Below are 16,821 nucleotides of genomic sequence, written 5' to 3'. Positions count from 1 at the left end.
TCCAGCCCTTCCGCTGGTCCTGGAGCCGGTGCTGGAGCTGGCTGTGGTTCCCGGGCTCTCACGTGAGCTGATGTTAGAACAATGGCTCTGGACTTGACACTGGATCAGGTGAGAGAGCCGGCCCGCACTCCGTAGCTGCCGCTCTGTCTGCTGCTGGGTTTGTGCCGGAGAGGGCTCTAACTCCGGATTCGGTACCAAAGAGCTGGCCCTGAAGGCGGTGCGAGCTTTGGAGCCGGGGGTTGAGCCGGCACTGGTGCCGCAAGAGGACGAAAATTGGCCACGTGAGCGCCTTCCCACCTGCCTTTGCAAAACCAGAAAACGTTCCAGCGCCGCGCAGAGAAGCCCCAGCCTGAGGATCCACCCCAGGGCGTCTTCCTCACCTGTAGACCGTATGCGTGAACATCAAATACCTTTCTTTTCTTCCCTTCCTTGTCTTCTTATCGTGTAACATAAGATGCATTAATAACGGCTCACTTCACATCATAGGATGTAAGTCACGGGATATCAAAGACAAGCGTGGACGTCCCCTGAGAGCTCAGCATCCTCCTCGGAGAGAGAATTCGTATGGTTTGAACTGTACGTGGGACAGCTGTGCTACGTTAGGAGGGAGGATGTCTTTCTCACTGTCTTTATTTGGAGCTTAACCTGGAGAACCTCAACTACCACAGCGCTAAACTGCCTTCCCGTTCCCACTTTAAGAGTCTCTGTCACTTGCGGGCCTTAGAGACCGAGCGCCACGTAGCGTGCAAAGTGCCTCCCCGGTCCAGGCCTCGTGCTGCGTACTGGGCTCGGCGGGCACCTCCTGGGAATGCCGAGAAGTGCGTGGCTGATGCTTTCCTGCTTTCCTGGCTGAGGACACAGGTGACCCCCCAAGCCCTCTTACCTGGAAGAGGCCACAGTGTGGGCTCAACCTGCCGCTCGTGAGACCGGCCAGACACACCGTCAGCACCCAGACTCCCGGAAGAGAAAAGCGGGCCTCCCGACGCGAGGCCTCAGAAAACAAGCCAGAAATGGTCTTTTCGGAACGTGGACTTCCAGAAAGGAAGTCAGTACAGAAGATGCTGTATTCCCTCTGACATGCGTCTCGGGCGAGCAGGGGATTTTGCCTCCTGGTCATTACCCGTTAGGACACATGCTTGACATGCTCTGTTTCCTGTATAGTCGTCTCCTTTAATACTAAATATTCTCACTCTACAGTCGGGACAGAGAAGAGGAAATTATGGCATACGCATGCCAGAGGCAGCCACCACCTGGAAGATTATCATTCCTATTTTGATTTCTAGTTGTCCCTGGTGGGGGGTGCCCTCTGAACGGACCCACCCCCAGGCACACAGTGGCCCGAACGAGGCTAACCAAGACCAAAGAGCTCCCATCCGGATCCTGATGAGCTTCCAGAGAAGTTCTGTGTGTTTGTGTGAGGGAGAAAGACAGAAGAAGAGGGAAAGCGACACGACTTCGTGGTTTTCAAGCTGCTGTCAAATCCGATCGCCACTGAGTACAGAAAACGCGTGACAGAATCCAACACCATTTCGTGATACGAACGCTCAAAGCGGAAACAAAAGGGAACTTCCTGAGCGCTCCTACAGGCCACCTGCGAACAAGCCGCAGCTCCTGTCACCCTGAACGGAGAAAAGACTGGAAGCCTTGTCCCTGAGTTCAGGAGCCAGACGGACGAAGCCCAAGCCCCCGGCAGCAGCCCACGCTGTCCTAGAGGTCTCGGCCGTGTCGACGAGGCAAGAAAGGGGGATAACAGACATCTAGGTCGGAGGGAATGAAGGAAAGACGTCTCTAGTTGCAAATAACATGACTGTGTACATGGGAAATCGTACAGAATACACAGAAAAGCTTCCAGAGGTAATAAAATAGTTCAGCAAGGCTGCAGGATACAAACACAGTACCAAGAAAGAAATTGTACGAGACAGTAAACTGGTGCAGCCGATGCATGGAAGCTCCTCAAGACATCGAAAAAAGAAACACCACGTAGCATGACAATTCCACTTTCGGGTATTTACAGGAAGAAAACGAAACACTCACACCAAAAGATATCTTACCCCCGACCCCCAACATTACTTACAGAGTCAAGACGTGGAAGGAACCCAAGCGTCCACGTGGATGGACGGAAAAAGAAGATGTGGGAGTGTGCGCACACAGACACGTACATATCACAGAATACTAGTCAGTCATAAACAAGGAGGAAATCCATTTGTGACAACACAGATGAGGATATTATGCTAAGTGAAATAAGTCCGACAGAGAAAAACAAATATCATATCTCCTTTGAAAGTGGGATCTTAAAAACAGAGCTCAAAGAACTCACAGATAGAGCGATCACACCGCCGGTTGCCAGAGGCAGGGGCTAAGGGATGAGCGAACCGGGGAAGGTGGTCGAAAGGTACAATCTGCCGGTGATAAAATAAATAAGTCTAGGGATGTGATGTGCAGCGTGGTCACTATAGTTAATACCGCATTGCACGTGTGGAAACTGCCAAGGGGTAAATGTGAAAAGTCTCTGTAACAAGAAAACATGTGCAACCACGTGTGCAGATGGACGTTAACAGGACCTGCTGTGTGACCACTCGGCCATACACACAGCTACCCAATCATCGAGGTATATACGGAACTGACTGAATGCCACACATCAGTGAAACAAAATCAGGGGCGCCCGGGGGGCCCAGTCGGTTAAGCGGCCGACTTGAGCTCAGCTCATGATCTCACAGTTCGTGGGTTCAAGCCCCGCATCGGGCTCTGTGCTGATGACTCAGAGCTGGAGCTGCTTCGGATTCCCTGTCTCCCTCTCTCTCTGCCCCTCCCCCACTTGCACTCTTTCTCTCTCTCTCTGAAAAAGAAACACTACAAGTAGGTGAACTGAAAGACAGCATCACGAAAGCTAGAAGGCACCCTACTGAATGGGACAATGAATCGGCTAAGGACATATATCCTAAGAGACTTGCATGTGGAATGCATATTAAATCTTACAACTCAATAGGAAGAAACTGCGCATCCAATTTAAAAATGGGAAATGCAGGAGCGCCTGGGTGGCTCAGTCGGTTGAGCGTCCAACTTCGGCCCAGTTCGTGATCTCACAGCTCGTGAGTTCGAGCCCCGCGTCGGGCTCTGTGCTGACCGCTCAGAGCCTGGAGCCTGCTTCTGCTTCTGTGTCTCCCTCTCTCTCTGCCCTTAACCCACTCACATTCTGTCTCTCTCAATAATAAATAAACTTTAAAAAAAAAATTTAAAAAAATGGGAAATGTAGCTGAGGAGACATTTCTCGAGAAACGATAAACAAGTGACCAACAATGTTCCACATCGTTCTTTAGGATGGAAATCCAATCAAGGCCACAATGAGATACAAGTTCACATCCACCAGGACGGCTGTCATTAAAAAGATAGATATTAAGAAGTGTTGGCAAGGATGCGTAGACGTTGGGGTCCTCCTCCTTTGCTGGCAGAAATATAAAGTGATGTAGCCCTTTGGGAGACAGTCTGGCCATTTTTCAAAACGTAAACACGGAGTATCCGTATGATCCAGGGATGAAAACCTGTGAAAAGCCTGACCGTGAACATTCACAGCATTGCCACTCACAGTTGCCCAAAGGTAGAAACACCCCCAGTGTCCATCGACTGCTGAGTGGATACAGAACACGGCCTATCTACACCATAAAAATGATTTGAAGAACATTATTAGGCTTGAGCCCGACTGAACTCCCGGTCCATGCCGCACTCATGGTGAACCTTGACAACATCAGCTGCATTAAAGGAGCCTCCGGAAACCAGCACATCTGCGTTATTCTGTGTATAGAAAAGGCCCCACACAGCCTCCCTAGCTACAGCTGGGCACCTGCTACCAGGTCATTACAGGAAAAATGACCTCAGGTGTGCCCCTGCCTCCAGGCGCCCCGAGGGGGTCGAGGGCAGTGGTGGTGGACGGTGCCCCCCTTGGTGCCGAGGATCCGCCCTCTCACCTGCTGGATGACGGGGGTCCCCGATCCTCCATGGAGGGACGGAGGTCTCCAGCCGGTCCCTTCATACACAAACAAGGACAGTGCAAGACAAAGGCCCGGGGACAGGCAAAGGATCCCCGGTCCCCCGGGGCGGCTGGGCAGTCAAAGGGCACCCAACCTGCCCCAGCACCGGAAAGTCCTAAGTGGACTCTGGGCACCGGCTGAGCCCCGTGCAAGGGCTGCAAACTGTGGGCGGACACGGGTCGCCCTGCAACAGGTTGCGCACACCGAGTGCGCACGACGAGGCCCCACAGCAACAGGAGGAACCCTTCCAACACCCCCACGGATGTGCACCATGCTGGACGAGGAGGGGCGGAGTCTCCGGGGCGGGGTGCGCGCTCTCCTGGCTGGGTCCCGGGACACGGCTAAGTGAGGACAGAGGCCCACGAGCTGAGCCCGAGCCTCCCTTCCCCTGCGCCAGGTTGCGTCTCCTCCCCTGCCCTGGTTGGAAGGCCCCAGTCCTGCCCCAGTGTCCCCACCTCTGCCTCTGGCGTCCCCACCCCTTGCCTCCTGCTACCCTCCAGCCCGGCTGAGAGCCCACACTGTCCCCAGACTGGGTGAGCGATGTGGTTCCACCTCAGGCCCTCAGGGACAGTTGGGAAACAAGCCAGGAAAGGCGGGCACTGGCCCAAGGCAGCTGGAGGAAACACCTGTGCGCTCACTCCTCTGTCCCGGCTGTTACTGGCCATGTGAAATTCTGGAACGAAAGGTTGGGCCAGTTTGAGGCGGAATACAAAATGTAGACACTGTGGGGAGGGCTGAGACCCAAGAAACACAGCAGGTTTCCGGGGGAGATGTGCGTCCCCCAACATCCCCGCCCCTGCCAGGCAGCCCTGCCGCCCCAGACCCTGCACGCCAGGCACGGTGTCGCCCACTGGGGTGCTGGCCGGGGTCCAGCGTCTGCCATGACCCTAATTGTAGAAGATCTTGTTTCAGAAAATCTAGAACAGGGTGTTATGCAGACATCGTGTGTGATACCTTGTTCCAGTTACTGGCATATTTCCTACAGGATATTAGAAACGAGAAAGAGAACAGTGATGGGCCCGGAGACACCCCATATTCCCACCGCTGACCTCCACCTCCCCTGGCTCCCAGGTGGGTCCTGGGCGTTTGAGTCGGCATCAAACTGGGAACAGGGTGCTTGGCTTTCCACGGCATCGCCCTCGGACGCCCCGGTGTCGTGGCTCCAGGGACTGACCGGCTAGAGGTCACCTGCTTAGCCCACACGCGTGTCCAGACGGGCAGGCTGCAGGCCCCGGGCGCTTCTCCCTGCCCCTCCGCGTCAGCTCTGTGCTGCCCCTGCCCCTTGCCTGGGGGCTGTTGGACTCCGCTCCAGGCCGGCGGCCACCACGTCCCCAGTCGGAGAGGGAGGGCTGGCGAGAACACCCGCAAGCGACGTATTTCTGGCGTCCGTGCCCGGCTCGAGCGGCACCCGCTCCGGTCAGCTCCATGCGCACACACCCCTCCCGTGCCCTGCTGGATTCTCAGCCCTCAAACTGTGCCGGGTGAGGAATGACACTTCACATCTCGCTGACTCACTGGGACCGTCCCAGAGCCGCACGACCCGGGCCCCGCTGTTTACAGTGACAGATGGGAGCCGCAGCCTCGTGTCCATTCACTCATCCCCGCACGCGTCAGCACCCGTGTCTGTCTGCTGCTGTGTGCAGGCACCCGCACACGATGGTGAAGCCCAGACACCACCCCGCCCTCGAGCTCACAGCCGAAGCGGTGGGACGGCGACCCCCCCACGGTCAGCAGCTGGGGGCCACAGAGGCAGAGCATCCCCACCCTCCCCAACCTGCAGTGACCCCCGACTCCTGGCCCGACATCCGGCGCCCTGCGTGAGCTGGTCCATACGCCCTCCCCCGTGGGCACCCCTCACCCCACTCCGGCCTCCCTAGGGCCTTCCTCCCCCAGGGAGCCCACGGAGCCCCAGCCCCTCATAGGCCACTGCCGCCACCACCCCTCCCATGGCCCCCACCCAGGACGTCCTCATCTCCAGGCTTGGAGCCTCCTCAGGCTCCGTGCGAGCTCAGGCTTTGGGTCGGATTGTCCGGGGGGCAAACCCACAATAGGGCCATGTCCCAGCCCTGTGACCCACAAGCTCACGTGGTGGGTGTCAGAGCCTCATTTTCTTCGTTGAAAATTGGGTCTGTGACTCCCATCTCAGGAAGGTGAGCAGGGGGCACAGGCGTCACCTGGCTGGGGGAGCCCCACCCCAACATAAGACCTGTGATGGTCAGGGCAGGGCTCCATGAGGGTGAAGACTGAGTCCCTCGTTCCCGTTCACGGCTGGACTTGGTCACTCAGAGCTGAGTGCCCTTGACCCGGGGCCACAGTTCATGTATAAGAAGGGGTGAAGTCAGTGAGCACCCTGGGGAGTCCCTAGCAACTCTAACCACACCCAACACTCAGACATCCCCCGATGTGCCCCCTCCTTCCTGGCCTCCCTCCCAACCCTCTGATCCAGCCAGGGCTGCAGCCAGGGACAGGCTCCCCTTGTGTCCCGGGTCCTGGCAGGAAGACCGTGGGAGGAGGTGGAGAGAAGGAGGGGGAGGCGGGAGGTGACAGGCCGATCCTCTCCTTGCCCATACTTGGTGTCCACCGTCTCCTCCAGGCCCCCTGCCCCGGCCGTGCACCCAGCTGGACCCTGGGGGGGAGCGTGGGGTCTGTGACAGCTGGGACGGTATAGGTACATTCGGCGACCCTCGTGTACCCGCGTGTCCAACCCACCCGGCCCTCAAGTCTGCAGCCCACTGGCTGGGGTGAGGCTGATCTGAGGGCTCACAGGATTTGGGGTTACAGGGCAGCGGTCTGGAGGCAGGGCGCACATGGGATCAGTGGCACGGAGTCCCCCGGGGAGGGCACACAGCCGCACCTGGCCGAGGTAACGAGACCCAGCTGCCCTTTGCTAGGGAGGCCTGTGTGCCTGGCACATCTCCTCTCCATCCACCCAGGAGGAGAGCCTGGGCCCTGTGCACGCTGACGTCACTCCACGCCCAACCTCAGGGCCAGGTGGGAGACTGAGGCCAGGGACCGGCCCAGGATACGTGAGGTGGGCAGAGTCCAAGCAGTGGGGATCTCCATCCTAGGCCAAACTCAGTCGTCCCCTAGGGTTCGCCCTGGGAATGAGACCCCTGAGATCTCGTCGGATCCCTATCAACGCCATACGAAGTGGGGCTGTTATATCTGGATGTCCCCAGACCGTACAGGCAAGCACACGCACACACACACACAGACACACACACAGACACACACACACACACACACACACACAAACAGACACACATGCGCACACTGACCACCCGGCAGTGGTTCAAAGGGAGTACACCCTGGAGGGGGGAGGTGACACCGGGGCAAGAAGGGGATTGGAGGCAGCTCTGCCACGGGGCAGGGGCCCCCAGTGGGCTGGCAGCACGACCAGGGCTCATACGTGGGGTGGGAGGACGTGCCAGCCTGATGGCCAGGGGGTTCCAGGGTACCCAGGGGGCTGCCTGGGCTGGGCACTTCCCCGGGGCACCCGGAGAAGACGGGGTTTGGGGTCCTGTGTCCACCACCAGCCTGGAGCTAGAAGGAGAAACCCCCCTACTGGGAGCGGGCTAAGGGACAGGCCTCAGCTTACTCCTGTGTAAATTGGGCTGCATAGACGTGGTGTCCCAAGGGTCCCACAGGCTTGTCTGCTGGCCCTGGGCCTCCACCCCTGCCCCAAGATGCTCCTGGTACTGGGAAAATGCTTTCTCCTCCCTCAAGGTCCTTCTGAGTGGAGTGCAGCCTGAGGGCTTGGAGGACCGAGGACCTGGGTGGGCAGCACGTGGCCGAGCAGTGGACCCTGGTGTGGGGACCGAGGTCAAGACCCTCCTTGTCGGAGCCCCGGGGCCTCATTAGGAAGGGCTTCCAGAGGTAGTGCCCTGGCTGGGGTGAGGAAGCCTTAGGAATGAACGGGACACCGGGACGGGAGAGGTGGAACGGGGGACAAGGGAGGCTTCTGAGGTCCTCACTTCGCCCGTGGAGCCCGCTGGTCCTGCCCCTGTGCCCCCCTAGGGCCAGGGAGGGCTGCTGCCTTGACTACATCCAAACAAAGTCTGTGTTTTGTTTTCTGGTTTCCAAGCCTGGGACTGTCATGATGGTGCTGACCACCAGGGGGCAGGCTGTGTCCACTGTGCTCAGTGAAGCCTCTGGAGCGGGAAGGGACGCTCAGGGTTCAATCTGGGCGTCCCCTGCCCCCAACCCAACATGTACCTCTTACTATTAGTCTGCATGTCCACAGCATGAGCTGCTCAGAGGCAGGTAGGGACTCTGAGATCCTCTCTGGACGCATTCAGCTCCTGTGCCTCTCACCCTGAGCAGGCACTGTTTGGCCCGGGGGCTGGAGTTAGAGGTCCCGTGAGGTCCCAGCCCTCCAGGAGCTCACAGCCCAGAGGGGGAGGTGGGTCAAGGCACAAGAGCGAATCCATGTGAAAGGAAAAACCAACACTGTCGGGAAATGAAGCAGGGTGAAGGAGGGCGGCCAGGGGCCCCTGAGTGGGTCTCACAGGCCTCCACGGTGGCCCTGATGCTGGGACCCAGAAGGACAAAAGGAGTCAGTCCCGCACATGTCTGCAAGCAGTGTGCTGTGGGGACAAGCAAAGCTGCAGAGACTCGGAGGCACAGAGGGTTTTTCTGGAGAGGAGCTGAGGAGGAGCCAGTGTGGCCGGAGAGAGCTCGGGAGGGAGGAGGGCGGCCCAGCCCCCAGCCTGGAGGATGGGCTGTTGTCTGTGCTGGGGGACACATTCACCTTCCTTGGACCACCTCACACTTTCTGTACCAGTCTCCCGGCTCGGCTCGGCTGGGAGCCTCAGTCCCACGGTCACCCAGGAGGCCAGGGCTGCAGCCTCAGCTGAGACTCGACTGGGGCAGGGTCCGCCTTCAAGACCGCGACCGGGCACGTGCTCTTGGCAGGATTCGGCTGGGCCTGGGGGGTCTCAGGACTTCTGTGTCTCAGCCCGGACCCTCTGCAGGTTCTTGGCACTGGGCGTCCTGGAGCAGCTCATATTATCTGCTCTTGCTTCGTCAGAGAGAGACACACACACAGACACAGACACTGACACAGAGACAGAGAATGGACCCGGGAGAAAAGGAACCCGGAGACGCCACAGGCTTTCATGAACCACCTTGGAAGCGACACCCATCGTTATATTCTCTCCCTCAGAACCGGTCACACGGGCCTTCCACCGGGGAGGGGAGGGGATGTCACGAGGATACAAGAGGCTGTGTCAGTGAAAGAGGGCACGTGTCAGAGATAGAGACCCCTGTGCGTGCTGTGACGCCACAGTCTGACGCCAGCCAGGACAGGGCTGGTCCTCCCGTGGCCCAATCACAAACTGGGAGATGCAGAAGGCTGGACAGTCACACCACAGAGGGGAGAGCATCCCTCACGACCCAGGGCCAGAACGGTTCACAGGCCTCTGGGCCAAATAATGCACCAAAGCCAGTGCGTTCCCTGGGATGGAGGCCAGACCCGTCCCAGTCCAAGGGAGGCGGCCCCACGGGAGCAGGCATCAGAGATGCGTGGCGTCCCGGGGAGGGACTCGGGCAAGTGAAACCCAGGGAGGCAGCCCTGGTCGCCTTCAGACGGGCAAATTTCTGCTCTGGGAACCAGCCGCCCAGGTGACAAGGTGAGGAAGCACAGGTCCCCAGAGACAAGTGTGACGGACTCCCGTCTCCGGAAGAGAGATGCCTCAGGCAGAGAGGAGGGACTGGGGACTCCAGTGGGACGCTGCCAGCCTGCCGGGAACCAGCCCCTCCGGCTGCAGGTGCACTCAGGTGGCAGAGGGGACCTGAACGGGACAGCAGTGCGTGGCTGGCCTCGCTTTCCCCATCCAAGGCCAACGTCCTCTGCAGCTCTTGCCACTCCGCCCCTCGTCTCAAAGCAAAGTGGTCTCTTCACTCAGGTTCCCTGGTGCCTGTTCAGGACAAGGATGCCTCCCGGGAAGAAAGAGGAGAACCGACGGGGCTCACCCAGCCCGGGGGCCCTGGCAGACAAGCCAGCACTTGGCCTGTGGGCCACGGCCCTCTCCTGCCCCCACCGGCACCGTCTGCCCTCTGTCCCCTGACCCCCACCTCCCAGGAGACGAATCCAGCCCGAGGACCGCCTCGGGGCCGGCCTGGGAAGAGCTGGGTGGAAGGACAGGTGAGGGAAGACACAAGGGGTGTTCTCGACTCCCAAATCTGACGACCGAAGTCTGGGAGGCGAGAGGAAGATGGGAGGAAATGCAGGGTGTGCATTTGCACGTCTTCCTAACAGGAGAGGTGAGTGGGTGACCCAGGGACTCGGGCGGAGACCTGACACCTTCAAAGGAGCCGGGAGGAGGATCCGAGAGAACCAGAGCAAGGCCACAAAAGCACAGGGGCGGCGGGAGGTGCAGGAGACATACGTGTGTGGGTCCTCCAGGGCCCTCAACCTTCGCTCTGTGTGTGTGTGTGTGTGTGTGTGTGCGTGTGTGTGTGTGTACCGTGGTTAAAAACCTTGGTGAATATGGCTTACGTGTCTTCTTTTTTTTTTGTTTTTTTAATTTTTTTTCCAACGTTTATTTATTTTTGGGACAGAGAAACACGGAGCATGAACAGGGGAGGGGCAAAGAGAGAGGGAGACACAGAATCGGAAACAGGGTCCAGGCTCTGAGCCATCAGCCCAGAGCCCGACGCGGGGCTCGAACTCACGGACCGCGAGATCATGACCTGGCTGAAGTCAGACGCTTAACTGACTGCGTCACCCAGGCGCACCTTACGTGTCTTCTTAAGGTGACGAGGGCCATGGGGACGGCGCTCCCCCTTGCTGGCTGCGGGTGAGAGGCCACACCACCTCCTGGGTGGGGTCCGGGGCTCGCTTCTGGGATCCAGGTGCGTGCACACAGCGGGGAGCAGACAGGGTGCTGAGGGCATGCATGGACGCATCCACAAAGGAACAAGGACAGAAGCGGTTTCTGCTCTGGGCGGTGGGGCAGAGGCTGTTAGGGTCTTGTGCTTGGATTTGGGGAACTGGGGCTGGCAAGGCACAGCTGCTCGGTGACGCCCCCTCAGGACACCCGAGTCCACCTGCCCCTGGGAGAGCACGGGCGACCCTCCGCTCTGCCTGAGGGCTCTGTCTTGTCCCAGGGGCACCTCCTCTTCTGCCAGCCGGGGCCAGCCTGCCACCTGGGAGTGCAGGTACCCCGAATGCCCTGGGACAGGGCCGGTCCGGGTAGGACACCGTCTCCCAGCGGACTTGAGCTCCTGGCCGCCCCGGTGCTCTTCCTCCTCCTGCGGGCTGCGTGAGCTCAAGTCCTCCTCTGCTCAGGGACCACCCTCTGTCCAGGCTCCACACACTGGCACTTGGGGCAGGTCCTCTGGACCTTCTGGATTCGTGCTTCCTTGTCGGGAACGTGGGCAGAGGCCTCCCTCCCAGACTCGCCAGAGGGGACACGGCCAGGAACATTCAGACCGTGCCAAGGAAGATGCCACGTGGGGGACCCCGTTGTGTCGTGCAAACCGATGAGGTCACGGCGGTCGGCACACGGCAGGCACCTGAGATCCCCGGCTGAATTACGGAAGGAGGGAGGGAAGGAGGGAGGGATGGAGGGAGGGAGTGAAACCACAGAAGGGGGGTCCACACCAGGTCAGGTCAGAGGGCGTCACAGCTCGGGCCCTGGAAGGGGGCACGGGACACGTCTTTCTGTCCCTCCAGCGCTGACCTTCCTCCACGTGGGACCTGCTGACCTACTGGATCATCTTCACCTCCTCCGCAAACAACGCTGAGTGTTCCCAGAAGGGGGACAGTGGGCAGGGGCCAAGGAGGGGCTTCCGGAATCCTGTGCCCTGGGGGACTCTGGGACAGCCTTCCAGGTGGCCCTTTGTGTCCTCCAGGCACCAGGCCACGATTCCACCTCATGTCTCAGGGAATGCGCCAACCCATCTGAAGGCCCGTTACGTCCCCATGTCACAGATGGGGACACCGGGGCTCATAGCACACCCTGAGTCACTAGTAAGACAAGCTGGGTCAGGAAGCCCATCTCCTTGACTTTGGATTGTCCTACCCGCAGGCGTGCATCTTGGCGTCCTGGGGCTCGGGGTCCCTACTCCTGGGGGATCCCACACCTGCCAAGGTCCCCTACCCACTGAATCAGGGGAGCAGAGCTGACCAACCTGCCTGAGGCCCCACATGGGGCTGGGGAAGGGCCGACTCCGGGCTCTGGGGGCTCTCCCAGTACTGGGCCAGCCGGTCCCCTGCAGGACAAGGACTTCTCGCTGGGGAACGGCTGGGGCCTCAGCTTCCTCACGTTGTCACCTGGGCTGCCGTTCCCTAGACCAGAAACCTGCCCGTCTGAAGGTGACCATCGCTGCCTCCTTGGGGTCTCACTTGCCCGAGTCCCTCCCCGGGACGACCCGCACCTCTGATGCCTGCTCCCGTGGGGGTCGCCTCCCCTTGGACTGGGACGGGTCTGGCCTCCATCCCGGGGAACGCACTGGCTTTGGCGCATTATTTGGCACAGAGGCCTGTGAACCTTTCTGGCCCTGGGTCGTGAGGGATGTTCTCCCTTCTGTGGTGTGACCGTCCCACCTTCTGCATCTCCCGGTTTCTGTTTGGGCCACGGGAGGACCAGCCGTGTCCTGTCTGGCTTCAGGCTGTGGTGTCACAGCACGCACGGGGGTCTCCACCCCGAGACCGTGCCCATTGTCACCGAAGGGGCCTCCATATTCCCACCTAATCCTTAATCCATTGTGATTTCAATGTCAATGGAGAAAAAGTCTATTTCAAACAGCCACAAAGTACAAAAATGAATCTGTCCCGTCTGAAAAGTCGGTGCAGACCCAAAGGTATCTCTTGTGAGATTCCACTTGAAGGAAACCTCCAGACTAGGTAACGAAACACGGAGAGAAAGCAGGCTGGGGGTTCCCAGGGGCTGGAGGGGGCACGAATGGGGAGTGAGGGCTCTGGGTACACGGTGACCCTTGGGGATCGAGATATTCTGCAACAAAATTCTGTGGCGAGGTTCACAGCGTTGTGAGCGTACCCCGTGCTCAGGAATTGCACAACGTAAAATAAATAAAACATTTTATTGAAGATGAATATAGATTATAACTAATGAACAAATACCATAACAGCTAAAAAATCGAAGAGTAAAAGGAAAAGGGAGAAGAGGAAGAGACATTTTGGTGGGGGGTCGCAGTCAGGGATTGGAGAATGAATTTGAAATAAAATATAATAAACAAAAAATAAAATAAGATAAAAAAAGCACCCTGTATAGGTCTTCAAGCCCTTGTTTTTTGGCCGACATCCATGTGGGATCAAGGGCAGTGGCAGGGGCGGGGAGAAGGGCGATGGCAGGAGCAGTGTTGGGATCACAAGCAGGAACAGTGGAACCAGGAGAAGCGGGAGCAGAAGCAGGACCCAGCTGACTCTGCTCAGTTGCCTGTTGTCCCTGCACAGGTCCCAGGTCACTTGCTGGCTCCCAGGCCCCTGCAGGAGTCGCCCCAGACTCCACCCCTGACTGCAGAGACTCCGAGGACCCCGATGCCCTTGGGTCGGGCTCTGGAGCCGCACCGGCTTCCGCTCCTGCCCCGGACTCTTGAGAAGGAAACAGAGTGATGGTTGCAGTGGCTCCAAGGCGTCAGGGTGAGAAGAGGGATGGTCCCACCTCACACCAGCGCCAGCCTCTCCAGGGGCCTTTGCAGACACACAACTCACCCGAGAGCCTCCCCGAGAAGCCATGGCCAGGAACCCACATCAGGACCTCTGCCTCCCTGCAGGCCGCAGCCCAGGGCTCTCAATCTCTGCTCCTGGCCCCACACCAGCCCCGGGGGCTCCTCCCTGGGTGGCCCAGCACCGCCCTGGTCCCATGAACACACAAGTCCCACCCCCAGCCTTCTCACCCTCGGGCTCTGGCTCCGGGGGCTCCGGGTCCTGATCCCAGGACCCGTGAACCAGGACCCAGTGGGGGACTGGGCGGTGAAGGAGGCCTTCCCAGAACATCTCCAGGCTTATCTTCCCAAGACCTCCCTGCAGCCACTCTCTTCCTCGGTCCAGGGTAGCCCTCCTGGGCGACGGGGCACACGCACAACTCTGTAGGGCAGGTGTATCGGGATTCGGCCAGACATTTCCCGATTTCATCAGTTGATTTCTGTAAAGACAGTGACCCGCGGCCAACCCGGAGACATCACAGCCGTGCCCGGCCATCCTCAGTGTCCTTCCACCCTCTCCACCTGTGGCTCCCAGATCGGACACAGACCTGAGTGTGCACAGCCCTAGGCCTGTGACACAGTGACATCCACCTACAGGGCTCGGGATGAACATTGGGGTCAAGAGGGCCACCCCAGCACACCCTGTCCCTCCCAACCAGCCTTGACCGAGTGTGAGCCTGACCCGCCCACCAAGCATCTGACCCCTTCATCAGCCTGCACCTGCTCGGGTGGACCCTCCACACACGACCCCTCCATCCACACAGGCACACACACACACACACACACACACACACACACACGGGGGGACATGGGGCCGCACAGGTCAGATCAGAGTGGTGTCGGGCTGGACTGGATGTCTCTGGGTCTCCCTGTGTTACCTTTGGGCCCCTACGAGCTAGAGACCTGAGGTGTCCTGTGCACGACCTGACCCACTGTCTCCAGGGTCGGGAAGGGTCGCGGCCACGGGCTCCCCTGAGCCGGCAGCCGTGGGACACGGGCACACAACAGGAGAACATGTTCATTAGGCTAAGGTGTCCCAACGAATGAGCCCAATCGGGCGCTGTGTCCAGAACCTGGGTGCCTGGTGACCCGGGTTCTCAGTTCAATTGGGCTCTGTGACCAGGGAGGTGAGGTCACTTCCTGGGGTCCCCTTACCAGGCTTCCTAATCCTACAAGAGCCACTCCCAGGCTGCAAAGGGTTCCCCTCCACGCCATGCCCTGTCCCTACAGTGACACCAACACAGCCCAAACACGTCCCCGCGAGGCCTGGGGCGGCCGGTGCCACAGCTTTGGGGCCACAGAGTGGGGTTCAGACCTGGGTTTTCCTCCTGACCAGTGCTGGGACCCTGCACAGACCCCGTGCCTCCTGGGGCCCCCCGGTCTCCCCATCTGCACAGTGGGGTCCTTGTGGCATCTACTTGTAGGGGCGCCATCAGGGAGACACGTGTAGACACGTCCCGTGCCTGCTATCCCATGAGGCTCGTGGGCACACGTGGCCGTGGAGGATGAGGAAGGAGTGCGCCTGGCACAGAACACAGGAGAGGGCAGAGTGGAGTCTCCTTGAGGTCATTGTCTCCTGCTCAGCCCAGACCCTGGTGTGTGCCGACCACTAGGGCACCTGGACCCCAGCTGCCGGCCGGGCTCGGGGACGGGCACCAGAATGTGTCCCTGTGTCCTGTAGCCCTACATAACTGACCCTGTTCCTCCCAGTCACCCTTGACCTGGGGTGTGGACATGACCCTCCCATCAGCCTGCTCCTGCTCTGGGTGGCTTCCCCCCACGTCCATCCTTACAAACACACACAGCCTCACACACATTCACAGACACAGGGAGGCTCGTGCAACTCACCAGTCGGATCAGGGCCGTGTCAGGCTAGACCGGCCAAGCCAGGGCCTCCCATGTCACCTTTGAGTCCCTCCGGGCAAGTGACCAGAGGCTTCGGGGGTGAGACCGGACCCACCGTCTGCAAGTGGGAAAAGGCTCTCCCTGTGGGCTCTCCTGAGACCACAGCCTCGAGATATCATGACACAGCATGAGAACACGTTGCGCACTCGAAGGTCTCCAACCACGGGAGCTGAGTGGGGTGCTTCTCTAGAATGGGGGTGCCTGTGATACACACGGGGGCATCTTGGGGATCCCCTGGCCATCGGCCTGGCATGGCTCCACTCATGGGCATGTTCCCTGGAGACAATGTCCCCGCCCCACACCACTTTTCTCCCCCACCGCCTGTCAACTCCAGAGTCCACTCATCCTTTGATACCCACGTGGGTGATTAGTTACTGGGGGCGGGGGACTGTGTTTCCATGCAATTGCGTGGACCTGTGCCCACTCAGGGATGCCCAGAGGAAAGGACCCCACATGGGATGGGTTCAGCGGTCCTCCAGGATCTTAGAGGCTCTCATTCCCTCAAAAACCCCATGGGAAAGTGAAGCCCTGGCCTAGGAGCCCGAAACCTCCCCCAGCCCCTCTAGGCTCTGCTCACCTGGTGGGTTCCCGGCCAGTCCCTGCCTCTCCTAGCCTCAGTTTCCCGACTGTTCCATGAGCGCTTGGAGGAGGAGCTTCACCAGTCCGGCTAGAGTGGCCCCTGGCTCCCACCTTCGGGCAGGATGTGGCGCGGGAGCCTTGTGGGCGGGGAGGTGCTCCCACCAAAGGTCGAGGTAGGTGGATCCCTCGCAGGTGCACCAGGACCATGGGACTGCGCGCACGGGACCACCTCGCGGCAGGAGCCCACGACCCCTGGGGTCGCACGTATCCGATCTCCACTGCCCGTTCAGTGACCCTCATATCCTCTGAGGTCTGGGGCCACGGCCACTCTACCCAGGCAGGGCGGCTGGACGCAGTGGGTATGGAGACACGGGGGCAAGAGGGAAACGAGACAGACCCCCACCCTGCTGACCTGGCCCCCACACTCCACTCCACTATTCATTCGGGCGTCTGGCTGAGCAGGGGGAGGGGGAGGTGGACACCAGTCTGGGCAGGGAGAGGTCAGGCCGCCTTTCCCTCCTCCCCATCCCCTCCCCGTGCCTTCCCGAGACCCCCTCCCCCCACAAGCTCCCCCACTTCAGACACCTTCACCTCCCTGCTTTCATCCCCCACACCCCCACCGGACGTGGGAGCCGCCGAC

General features: G+C 59.7%; 1 long non-coding RNA gene across 1 annotated transcript; it reads right to left on the bottom strand.

Annotated features, from left to right (window-relative positions):
- Window positions 1-13,530: 13,530 nt before the first annotated feature.
- Window positions 13,531-16,238, bottom strand: LOC123381693. The gene is made up of 3 exons (XR_006589022.1): window positions 15,546-16,238; window positions 13,890-14,137; window positions 13,531-13,584 (listed from the first exon to the last, which is right to left on the bottom strand). It is a non-coding gene; the product is annotated as an uncharacterized LOC123381693 (long non-coding RNA).
- Between the last annotated feature and the right edge of the window lie 583 nt (window positions 16,239-16,821).

The sequence above is a fragment of the Felis catus genome, chromosome D4 (assembly GCF_018350175.1).
Source record: "Felis catus isolate Fca126 chromosome D4, F.catus_Fca126_mat1.0, whole genome shotgun sequence".
Lineage (NCBI taxonomy): Eukaryota > Metazoa > Chordata > Mammalia > Carnivora > Felidae > Felis > Felis catus.
This window is presented reverse-complemented; position numbering and strand designations above follow the sequence as displayed.